Genomic DNA, 12,845 nt, shown 5'->3' on the forward strand with positions numbered 1-12,845 from the left:
GTCTTAAGTAAGTCAGTCAAGGGTGCCACTACCTCTGAGAAGTTTCTACAAAAACCTCTATAATACCCCACAAAACCCAGGAAGCACATTAACTCCTTTTTGGTGGTGAGTGGAGGTTAACACTGGCCAGCTCTCACTTTCTCTGCAATAGGTCGAACTTTCCCCTGACCTACAATTAGGCCAAGATAGGTCACCGTAGCCTGTGCAAACTCGCACTTGGCGAGGTTGATGGTCAGGCGCGCCTCAGCCAAACGCATGAACAAAGCATGGACGTGCTCAACATGAGAGGGCCACGTATCCGAAAACACTACTACGTCGTCCAAGTAAACAGTGCACCCCTCCAAATCTCCCAAGACCCTTGTCATGAGCCTCTGGAAAGTGGCTGGAGCGTTTCGCAATCCAAAAGGAATAACATTATACGCGTAAAGTTCATTCGGTGTTATAAATGCAGAGCGCTCACAAGCATGTTTGGACAACGGGACCTGCCAATAACCTTTTAGTAGGTCAAACGTACCTACAAACGCTGCGTGCCCAACCTGGTCAACGCAGTCCTCCATGCGAGGTAGTGGGAAAGAATCAGGTTTGGTCACGGCGTTTAACTTTCAAAGATCAGTGTAAAATCTGGCCGTTTTATCCGGCTTCAGCACTAAAATGCACGGGGAGGCCCAACTAGAAGAGGAGGGAACAGCAATACCATTATTCAACATGTATTTCACTTCGGCATCAAGATACTTTTTTTTCTCAGGGTTTACGCGGTAAAATCTTTGCCTAATTGGCTGCGCATCTTGCACATCTATGTCGTGTTCAATTGAGGGGGTCTTTGTGGGGGTGTCACCAAACAAGCAGGGAAAGGATTTCACTACCTCAGACAGATCCGCTTGCTGTGACTCAGATAAATGTCCCAATAGGACAGGTAAGTTGTTCAGAGATTCTGAGTTTTTTAGCCGACCTTGCTGCACCCCACCGAACACACCGGGCGTGCAGGTGCCGGAGAGGCCAGGACAGCTTTACCTGGAGGGACACGATCATAAGAGGGCTTTAATAAGTTGACATGACACAACTGAGTACCTCTTCTACGATCAGGCATAGCTATGATGCAGTTATGGTCCGATGTCCTTTTTGTTATTTTTTAGGGACCAGTATACTTTGCCTGAAACGGAGAGGTGGTGATGGGAAGTAGTGCCAAGACCCCGTCCACCTCACTGAACACAGGCTGCTCAGCCCTCCGGTCATACAATGTTTTCATCTTTCCCTGTGCAGAAACCAAATTTTTCTTTGCTAATACCCCTGCAGCATAGAACCTATGGCGGAACCCATTCACGTGATCAACCAGATTTTTCTGGGTGTCCGTATCCTTCCATTGCTCATACAGGAGCTTTAAAGGGCCGCGCACAGTGTGTCCGAACACTAAGTCGTTAGGGCTAAACCCTGTGCTCTCTTGGGTCACTTCTCTTGCTGTTAACAGTAACCAGGGAAGCCCCTCCTCCCAGTCTCTATCCATCTGCACACAATAGAATCGTAACAGTGATTTCAGAGACTGATGAAAATGCTCCAAGGCCCCCTGACTTTGAGCATGGTATGCAGACGCTTTATTATGATTTACGTGTAACTGTCGCAATACCTGCGAAAACAAGTGAGAGGTGAAGTTCGACCCCTGATCTGTTTGAATAAGATTTTTAAAATCCGGGACATGGAACGCGTCACAGCGCACGCCGTAAACAGTTCAGGGAAACTCGTCGCATCATCATCGGGCTGCTTCCTCGCCAGCAGACCCGAAGAAACCACCAGCGACGCACCACCCCACACACGCCCACCTGCAGCTCCTTCCCCCAGGATCAGAGAGATCCCCTTGATGGGCAGTGCTGGCCTCACACCAACCGCTATTTTGCCCTGGAAAAGATCAGAATGTAACATAACTTTGTGCAAAGGAACCTGTAAAACCTTAATTTCCATGCCCACAACAGGCACCCAACAACCTGTGTGACTCTCGTTGGAAAAAGGCAGCACGGAAGCCTGAATGAAGGAATCAAAAGCCACCATGTCTTGCAGTATTTTAACCGGCACCTTTAAACTGCCCCCCACCAGAAAAACATAGCCATCAGAAATGAACGGCAGAAAAGAAGCAGGCACGGACTCACTCTGATCCGTCGCGCCCACTGCTGGCCCGCGAGACAGAAAGACGGCACAACAGGCACCCTTTGGTTGCCCCGCTGGACTCCCCTGGGGAGCCCTAGCTTTAATCACTGGGGACAGGGTGACCCTTGAGACATGGGATGTAGGTTTAATGTGAGGACAACAGGAGGGTTAAAGAAAATAGCTGTCAGATACCGACAGTTTAAAATTAACTACCTTAAAGCTCTATAAACCGTAGAAGCTGTACAAAGTTGGCAATGAACTTAGCTACAATAGTTAGCTTCACCTTCAAAGTTAAGTTGCATAACGTCAGATAGAAATAAGTCAACACTCTGCATGCACTGTAGACTGGCAGTGAGCAGGAAGGCTAGGCCATTAAAAGGAAAAAACAACAAACAACAGGGCGATGGTTATATCAAGTAACATATGTTAGCGTCCATGAACTGACACTCTGATAGATGGCCTAGTTAAAGTTGAACAGGTGGGATCTGCCATCAGTCCTGGGCATGTTCATCCAGCAAGCTATTGTCCAGCGGTTGTTCCGTCATTTCCATTCCCCGTTTTGTGTTGAGCCGGCCGGGTAGAATAGGAAGGCTTGGAGACCTTGCTTCCTCGCTTCCCCCATGGCTGGGGAGAAAGCCCTCCGCCGCATTACCGTGTAGCTGCTGAAGTTGGTGGAGAAATGAATCTCTCGGTCCTGGAGCTTGACAGGCGTTTTCCGCGAAGCTTGGAGTATTTTGTCCCGGTCGGTGAAGCAGAGCATTTTGCATATTAGTGTCCAAGGACCTCGGTTACCAGTAGCCGGAGGGCCGACGCGGTGCGCTCGCATGATTTCCATCCGTTGTTCACCCAGATTAGGGAACCATTTCAGGAGATTTGTGGAGATTAATTGGGGGGCGTTGGGTCCCTCCGTGCCCTCGGGGATGCCCAGTATACGCATGTTGTCCCTCCGGTTTCTGTCCTCCAAGTCCGCCAGCTTAGCCTCATAGTCCGCTAGCTTAGCTTGGTTGCTCTTGATGGTATTCTCCGTTTTGTCGACTCTTTTGCGAAGGTCACTGTAGTCAGTATGCAGCTCAGCAACATCCTTAGTGCAACGAGACATCTCAGTTTTTATTTCGTCGAGCCTTCCATTTAGTCCTGCGAACTGTGCCACCATAAACTCTCTCTGTTTTTCCATGGCCGTCTCTAGCATGGTGGTTAGCTTGTTTCCCTGCTCACCCTCGTCTTCGTCAGACGACTTGTGGTTGGGGTCAAGAGGCCTGGCGAACTTTCTTGGCTGCGGCATCTCACAGGGTGGATGATTAAATGCCACAACACGCTCAAAAAAGGTTAAGTTAAATAAAAAGGTAGTTTTTCATTGAAATGGGGGAATATGAGCGGGAGCAAAAGTGCTACGCAGCCATCCTCTCTGCAGGTCAAGTGACTCCCCTCAGCAAAATTTCTGAAGATATTTTAGAGAAGTAAGAAGTAAGCCATGCATGTTACTGTCCTGTTGACGTAGCTAGCACACTGATCTGATACTAACAGGTAGAGTTAAAACACTGCAGACCTCTGATTGGTCAGTCCATACAACCAGGGTCGTCTCGTCGTCTGATCTCTGATGTAGAATATTTATTTATCAGCAGTCTTTTTTCAAACAAAGCTTGTTTCTGTGTTGTGATCATCAACATGTGCTCGCTGTGCGTAGGCAGTGTGTGGTCAGAAAAGAGAGAGAGTCAGAAAAGAGACGATGACTGCGAGCAGAGCAGAGAATAAAAAGGTTAGCAGGTTGTGTCTGTTGTCAGTACAGGTCGCAGTGTGTCACATAATAAATGCAGCAGCTTCTCAAGAGTTAAGACCGGTCTTCACTGATGTTTCCCAGCTGCTGGAAGCCTGGCTGGTTTTCCTTCAGGTGATAACACTGCCTGTCTTTAGCAGGAAGCCACGATGACTCCAGAGGACATTTTCAACACTCTGGAGGATCTAAAAGTCAAAGAATTCAAGGATTTCAAATGGTATCTGAAGCAGCCTGACATCCTGGAAGGCTACCAACCCATCAAACAGTCCAAGCTGGAGAGTGTAGAAAGACGGGACACAGTGGATCTGATGATGAACACCTTTACACTCAATGGAGCTCTGAAGGTGACCAAGAAGATTTTAGAGAAGATAAAGAGGAATGACCTGGTGCAGAGTCTGTCAGCCAACAGCTCAGGACCAGAAGGTCAGTCACATTTTTATTTTAATATAATTTTCAGACAAAGAGAGTCGACGACACAATACTTGTAAAGGAACAGGCCTCTCAGTACAGAAGCTCATTGTTTTCAGCAAAGAAAAACAAAGAGGTCTGATTTCATAATGAGGAGAAAAGGTTGAAGCATCAATAATTGTTATTGGAGAGGATGGAGGTTTGATGGTTCACATAAATAAACATGTTTAACTGAGCAGAGATTCATTTTAATGGTGCAACAGAGCTCTGCCTAATTTAAAATCTGGATTAACTCATTTTAAACCTAGTTTTACTAAACTCAGATTAGATCTGATTTTAGATTAAATTAATCCTTGTTGGTGCAACCAGCCATAATCTCTGTCTTCACCTCTCTCTCAGTGTCAGCAAGTTTCGGTGATGTGGGAGAGCCTTCAGAGAACAGAGGACCTTCTTCCTCTCAGAGTGAAGGTAAAGCTGCTGTATTCTCTGGTATGTATGGAAGCCCTGAAAGACAAGGTTTAGTTTTTAGTTTGGAAAAGTTAAAAGTTTGTAAGACTGACTGCAGTATAACTGAGTGAAAGCAGAGACAGGAGTGAAGCAGTATCAGAGTATCTGCAGCACTGAAAGACATTACATATAAAGCATTTAATTCAGTTTCTTCAAAAAGACCCTAGAAGTTATTTAAAAGTCTTAAAATCCATCTGTAAAGGTCTTGAATGTTTTTTCCTTGGGTACTGTAGACTGTAACATCAGATTATTTTGTATGTGGTTGTGAGCTGTCAGGAGGATTTAAACTATAGTGGGACTGTTGTGACAGTGGATTGAGCTGCAGGAGGCAGTTTCATCCTTTTTATGTGGAATTTCAGTCAAACCATCAGATCTGCATCAAACTCCGTCTCTACTGCAGCTACAGCAGCCAGGAAGCTCATCAGCTCAAAATAGACAAGTGATTGAAATTTACATTTCAGTCTGTGTCGTATTATAAAGGTGCAAAACATCACAAAAATGTCAGAGTAGGAAAAGTTGGTGAATCGATAACAAGAAAATGTGACAGACTCAGTGAATACAGTATATGATAACTTACATTCAGACTGTGACTGAAACTCAAGCCTCAAGGGAAGAGTGCAACTCTTTTCATGGAAGGCATGAGTAATAATAATAATAATAATAATAATAATAATAACCATTATTTCCAAAGCATTTTTGTTAGCTTGTGCCTGTGTCTGTTTGTCATACTGAATGAACTGAAACTGACTGTAAGCTCAGTGCATGGTTTTCAGAAAGATACATAGATAGATAGATAGATTTATTAATCATCAAGGGGAAATTAGGTTATCATAGCAGCGGGTACATTTTAATACAAATACAATCAAAATACAAGGGCAAATATAGAAACAATAGAGTACTATATACAATAAAATGCTTAAGTAAGTAAAATAAAATGCTGAGGTATCGAGGAGTAAAGCTAAGTGGAACATAAGGTGCAAAAGGATGAGGTGCATTTTTATTTACAGTACATTAATTATAATTTAAAGCGCAAAAATGATCTTGCAGATCAGACGGTCAGACACATAGTATTGTAATCTCACAAACTGGGTCATCGACCCATGTGCCTGCATGTTCTCCAGTTTGGCCTTCAGCATCCTGGGCTGGATGGCGCTGGAGAAGTGGAAGAACATGATGCGGACAGTGGTGTTGGGTCTATCAAGGGAGGAGTAGGCTTCCTGCAGCAGGTAGATGATTGCATGTTTCGACCCTAACTAATATGGCTGATATGCAAACTGCAGGGGGTCCTGTGATGGGCACACTAGGGGTCTGAGGTGTGTTAGAACCAGCCTCTCCATGGCCTTCATCAAGTGAGAGGTCAGTGCGATCGGCCTGTAGTCATCCAGTGCCACAGGACGTCCTTTTATGGGCACTGGAACAAGACAGGATGTTTTCCAAAGCACTGGCACTCTCTGAAGGTGGAGGCTCAGGTTGAAGAGCTGTATGCATCTTTGACATTTGCATCCAGCAGATCTTTTGTCTTATTATCCCGTGTAGTGCATTTTACAAACTGGCGAAACGTTGGGAGTGTGAATGAGAGAGAGACATTGTTGAAGTCACCTGTGATGATGATGAAGGCTCCATGGTATTTTGTCTTAAAAGGCTAAAAACACAATAAAAACTCAATAGAAAACTACGAAGTACTGGGAGCTGCTACGATAGGCTGCCACTAGCACGGCGCCATCTTCGCATCCTTTTACTGTTGAGTGGAAACCAAAGAAACCAGATATACTATGGCCTGTATGGAGCCACCAGGCACTGTTGTATTTAAATATTAACAAAAGAAAACGTAACCAGTACTGCTGGTCTAGGGTGGTTTAAATGATTTGGACATTTAAACATAGTGATTCCCTAAAATGAGAGGAAGTGAAAGAAATTAAGAGTGTGCCCTTCTGGGCCTACACAAGCTTACTGTAACAAAATTACAAATATACTGCTAGAATAGTTTCCATAGACACCTTGCTCCAACTGTAAATTCAAAATCCTGCATTTTAGTTGTTTTTTTTCTATTTGTCACTCAGATGAGATCGTTCCAGTACCAAAGCCACAACCCATCTCATATTACCAAAAAATGCTTCAGTCAAACCTCGAGAATAGGTTTAATTGTGCACAAGAGGGGTTGGCACAGAGGAAGGATGAGCAACTCCTGGTTGATATCTACACAGAGCTGTACATCACAGCTGGGGGTGATGTAAACATCAACAAACAGCATGAGATCATTCAGATGGAGGTGAAGCCAACAACAGAGGAATCAGTTCAACCCTGTGACATGTTCAAACCCCCCTCTGGAAAAGAAAGATCCATAAGAACAGTGCTGACCAATGGAATCGCAGGAATTGGCAAAACATTTCTTGTCCAGAAGTTTGTGTTGGACTGGACTAACAAAGAAAACAATCAAGATGTGCATCTCATATTCCACTTTACCTTCCGCCAGCTGAACTTATGGAAGGGAGAAAAGTTAAGTCTGACCGAGTTGATCCATAAATGTATCAGAGAGACCAAAGACATCAAGGAAGAGGCTCTGAATCACATCTTTACAACTCTGCAGTCATCAGGAAACACAAACTATGACAGAAGTAAATTCAAACTTCTGTTTGTTTTGGATGGACTGGATGAGAGCCGCCTTCAACTGAACTGCTCGACTGATGAAATCCAGGACATAGACTTTGATGTGACACAGTCCACCTCAGTGGATGTGCTGATGTAAAACCTCATCGAGAGAAATCTGCTTCCTTCTGCTCGCCTCTGGATAACCACACGACCTGCAGCAGCCAATCAGATTCATTCTGATTTTGTTGACATGGTGACAGAAGTCAGAGGGTTCACTGACCCACAGAAGGAGGAGTACTTCAGGAAGAGATTCAGAGATGAGGAGCAGGCCAGCAGAATCATCTCCCACATCAAGACATCACGAAGCCTCCACATCATGTGCCACATCCCAGTCTTCTGCTGGATCACTGCTACAGTTCTGGAGGATGTGTTGAAGACCAGAGAGGGAGGAGAGCTGCCCAGGACCCTGACTGAGATGTATGCAGAGTTCCTGGTGTTTCAAATTTATCAGACAAAGAAGAAATATGACCAAAAAAAGTGCATTCAGTACATTGTCATTAGCAAAACTGGCTTTCCACCAGCTGGAAAAGGGCAACCTGATCTTCTATGAAAGAGATCTAAAAGAGAGTGGCATTGATGTCAGAGGAGCCTCAGTGTCCTCAGGAGTGTTCACAGAGATCTTTAAAGAGGAACGTGGGAGGAAGAATGATGAAGTCAAGATGTTTAGCTTCGTCCATCTCAGTGTTCAGGAGTTTTTGGCAGCTTTGTATGTAGAGATGTCACTCATTAACAAAAACAAGAATGTGATGTCTGAACCAGCGCAAACGTTTTTCAAACATGCGCGAAAGATTTTCAGCAAACCATCAATGACAGAGGTCACCAGGTTTGCTATTGACAAGGCCTTACAGAGTCCAAACGGACACCTGGACTTGTTCCTCCGCTTCCTCCTGGGTCTTTCACTGCAGACCAATCAGACTCTCCCTGAAGGCCTCCTGAAAAAGAAAAGAAGCTCACAGACCAATCAGGAAACAGTGAAGTACATCAAGATGAAGATCAGTGAGAATCTGTCTCCAGAGAGAAGCATCAATCTGTTCCACTGTCTGAATGAACTGAATGATGGTTCTCTAGTTGAGGAGATCCAACAGTACCTGAGATCAGGAAGTCTCTCCACAGATAAACTGTCTCCTGCTCAGTGGTCAGCTCTGGTCTTCATCTTACTGTCATCAGAGGAAGATCTGGACATGTTTGACCTGAAGAAATACTGTGCTTCAGAGGAGGCTCTTCTGAGGCTGCTGCCAGTGGTCAAAGCCTCCAACAAAGCTCTGTAAGTGAACAGATAACTGCAGATACTAACTGCTGTATATCACATTTGTAGGGTCAACTAACAATAGGCTTTGATTTCAATCAGTTGATCAACTGAAAAACTGCGTTGTTTAATTAGTTTCATTGTACCTCTGCACATTAATGCAGCTATGAAAGAAACAAATCTGTTGCATTTTAATTCTTTTAAAGGTGGGTGAGTCATTCTGGAGAATGATTGTTGATATTTGGACAAATAGCCAAACAAATTCACTGATGCACATTGCCAAGACAAGGCTACTAACAACTAGGCTAGCTTGCACAGAAGTGGATTTTGCTGAAGTAAAACAAACATATATTAATATAAATACAAGATATTGAACACACATTTACGGCATCCTAAACACAACACAGTCAAAACTAGCAATATTTGTGGGTGTCACGAGTTTTAATCGATAATCGGTGGAAATGAGCCTTCAAATTTCACAATCAAAATCTAATGCAGTATCAACAAAGTAGTCGGTTCAATTTATCATTGAGATTATCGGTTCGTTATAAGTCCTTTTCTGTCAGCCCCAGTGGGGGGGGGCAACGTGACAACGTGACAGCGAGCCCCTACAGTATGAGAGCTAACAGAGGTAACAGTTGAGGGCCTTCCATATCCATTCCAAAACACTGCTGTTCCGAATTCCGACTTTCAAGTTCCAATTACTTCCCAATAGGGTTAGGGTCAGGGGTTCCCCAATAGCCTTTTCGGAATAGCGGGTTCTTTAGAAAAAATGGGAAACCTCGACATTACGAAGAATGGAAGTCTATTTTCGGAACAGCGGGGTTTCGGAAAGGCGGGGTGTAACCACAGTTGACGGAGCTAAAAGCTTCCAGTGGAACATTAAGTGGTAAACACTGAACTGCAGTTTAATGTGACAACACAACACGTTTACACAAAATGAATGTACTGAAGTATTTTAGCCTAGTACTGTTTGGAGGTAAAAGTACCTTGAGTTTAGAGTTACAGACAATTTACATCCGTGTACATTTTATCCATCTTCTGAAAGAGGTGAAAGTAACCTGGTACAAGCAGTGACCAGGTGGTGGAGCAGTAGCTTCAGAACAAAGACCTCAAAGACTGAGACAAGTGAGAATGAGACAGACTTTTTCCCAAATTCTCTCTCTGTTACTAAATTCTGTGTCCTACGTTATTTTTCTTAATTCTCTTTTAACAGTGTTTAGATAACTTATATATAGCCTATTTCTGTCTTTAAATCGATGTGAGATAAATATAAATATTTATTTCCTCAGCATTTAAATGGTGGTTTTATTATGCCATGAATAACTAACAACTATAGATGACAATAGGGTAAAGAAATGTCCTTTTTATCAGTGATCAGTAAAGGCCAATACTACTACCCAAAAATCCTGATCGAGCACCCTCAGCTTAGTTTCCTGTTGTTGAAATTGTGGCAGCTTTAACTTCTGGAGACAGTAGAGAGAGTCCTTTGCGTTGTTACTGCTGATTTCAGCATGTTACACCAGATCATTTGCATTCAGCGCTTCAGTTGCAGATTCAGTTGCCTGATACACAAAACACAAACATGACATGAACAGCGAGTTGACTGAGAATGTAATTGCTGAAATTGACAAAATTAGAATGGCTGACCCCCCTGAAATTTCGCAAATTGCTGTGAGTTGCTTATAAAGAAAAACACAACTAATTGTCCAAATATCTACTCATTACTTCAGACCCTTGATTCGACTCATCAACACTATAACAGTGCCTACAGAAATGTGATGTATTTTGTATTGTGGATGACAGTACCAGTATCAGTGTTTGTCTTTGTCACTAACTGTCCTTCAGGCTGAGTGGCTGTGATCTGTCAGAGAGAAGCTGTGAAGCTCTGTCCTCAGTTCTCAGCTCCCAGTCCTCTAGTCTGAGAGAGCTGGACCTGAGTAACAACGACCTGCAGGATTCAGGAGTGAAGCTGCTGTCTGTTGGACTGAAGAGTCCACACTGTAAACTGGAGACTCTCAGGTCCGACTTCATTTTCTGTTAAATGATCATGTCAGCTCTAATTGTGTTGAGTGTTTTTTTTTTTCATTAATAGTGCATAAAATGTTTAACATAACAAGCCTTTTTTTGGTGTTCATTTTTTTATTTATAAAGCCCAAAATCATTTTCACATTGCCTCAGTGGGTTTTACAATCTGTACAGTGATTGACATCCTCTGTCCTTAGACCCTCAACTCAAGTGAGGCAAAATTCTCATATTGAAAATAAAACTTTAACAGGGAAAAAACATCAGGAAGAGGAGGATCCTTCTCCCAGGACCGACAGACAGGAAGTAGATGTTGCGTGTACAGAACAACAAAATCACTGTTTACAGATTTAATTCACAGAATATCTGTCTCTATACATTCATAAATATATATTGTCGTGTGTGTGTGTGTGTGTGTGTGTGTGTGTGTGTGTGTCCAGGCTGTCAGGGTGTCTGATCACAGAGGAAGGCTGTACTTCTCTGGTCTCAGCTCTGAGATCCAACCCCTCCTATCTGAGAGAGCTGGACCTGTGCTACAATCATCCAGGAGACTCAGGAGTGAAGCTGCTGTCGGCTGGACTCGAGGATCCAGACTGGAGACTGGACACTCTCAGGTATGAACACACAACAAGAGCTCACACACTGTTTCTCTGTCACACCGACAAGCTGAGGATAACAGTGAAGACAGTAACTGATGTGCTGAGAGTCCCTGTCCACACTGAGACTGACCTCCTGACTAACATCACACCACCATCTGCTGTTGATCATTTACTGACACTATAACACACTGTGTTTGACAAATACTGTCAAAAGGTTCTGAGTATAGAGGGAGTGATCTCCTGAACAGATTGTAAAGAGCCTGGAGACAAACTGTGATTTGTCATTTTGGACAAAATCAATAAAGTTGACTTAAAAACTTGATTTTATTATACTGATTTTACTGACTTGAATCATTTATTTCAAATAAGCTAATTATTATAATTCTCCCATCTGTCACTTTGTAGTATTTTATTTGTTTGTGAATATGTGTGTTTTATAAATGCAGCTGTTTTGTCTTCATGGTGATCTGAGTGAAGCTTTATGAAGATCATTGATGAGGAAGCTTCTGAAGGTTCATCCTGACTTTGTTTCTTCCTCCAGGGTGGAACATGGTGGAGAGCAGAGGCTGAAACCTGGTCTGAGGAAGTGTAAGTGTGTGTTCACTTTGACTGATGAAAACAAGGCAGCACATGTTAAAGTAGTTTAAATCTAAAGCTTGTGTATCTGCATTCAACTGTCAGTTTGAAAGAAGATCCAAAAAGATGAGCCATTGTGAAGTTTTAATCTAATTAACAGTCAGTCTGTTAATAAAGCAACAAATAAACCATCAGCTGTGTTAGATGATAAACTGCTGCTGTATTGTGTCTTGTTCTCTCCATCAGATGTCTGTGAACTCACAGTGGACACAAACACAGTAAACACAGACCTCAAACTGTCTGACAACAATAGGAAGGTGACATATGTGGGAGAGGAGCAGCCATATGCTGATAAACCAAAGAGGTTTGACCGGTGGTTTCAGCTGCTGTGTAGAAATGATCTGACTGGTCGCTGTTACTGGGAGGTCGAGTGGAGAGGAAGGGTTTATATATCAGTGAGTTACAGAGGAATCAGCAGGAGAGGAAACAGTGAGGACTGTTGGTTTGGAGGGAATAATCAGTCCTGGAGTCTGAACTGCTCTGATGGTGGTCGTTACTCTGTCTATCACAATAAGACAACTACAGCCCTCCCCTCCTCCTCCTCCTTCTCCTCCTCTGTCTCTAACAGAGTAGCAGTGTATGTGGACTGTCCTGCTGGCACTCTGTCCTTCTACAGAGTCTCCTCTGACACACTGATCCACCTCCACACCTTCAACACCACATTCACTCAACCTCTTTATCCTGGGTTTAGGTTATCTTTGGGTTCATCAGTGTCTCTGTGTTCTCTGTAGGAGGGACACACACACACACACACACACACACACACACACACACACACACACACATACACCCTCTCTGTAAAGCACAGTAACAGAAATGGTGTAGTTGTGTTGTCTCTTCTTGGTCAATGCGCTGCACATCAGTG

At 43.5% G+C, this 12,845-nt stretch overlaps 1 pseudogene across 1 annotated transcript; it reads left to right on the forward strand.

Annotated features, from left to right (window-relative positions):
- Positions 1–4,059: 4,059 nt before the first annotated feature.
- On the forward strand, positions 4,060–12,711 carry LOC311263243 (NACHT, LRR and PYD domains-containing protein 3-like; annotated as a pseudogene). The gene is made up of 7 exons: positions 4,060–4,333; positions 4,718–4,786; positions 6,886–8,738; positions 10,569–10,742; positions 11,186–11,359; positions 11,886–11,932; positions 12,167–12,711. The product of its transcript is annotated as an NACHT, LRR and PYD domains-containing protein 3-like (transcript).
- The last annotated feature ends 134 nt before the right edge of the window (positions 12,712–12,845 follow it).

This window comes from Pagrus pagrus (genome assembly GCF_965226575.1).
Source record: "Pagrus pagrus genome assembly, chromosome: 10".
Lineage (NCBI taxonomy): Eukaryota > Metazoa > Chordata > Actinopteri > Spariformes > Sparidae > Pagrus > Pagrus pagrus.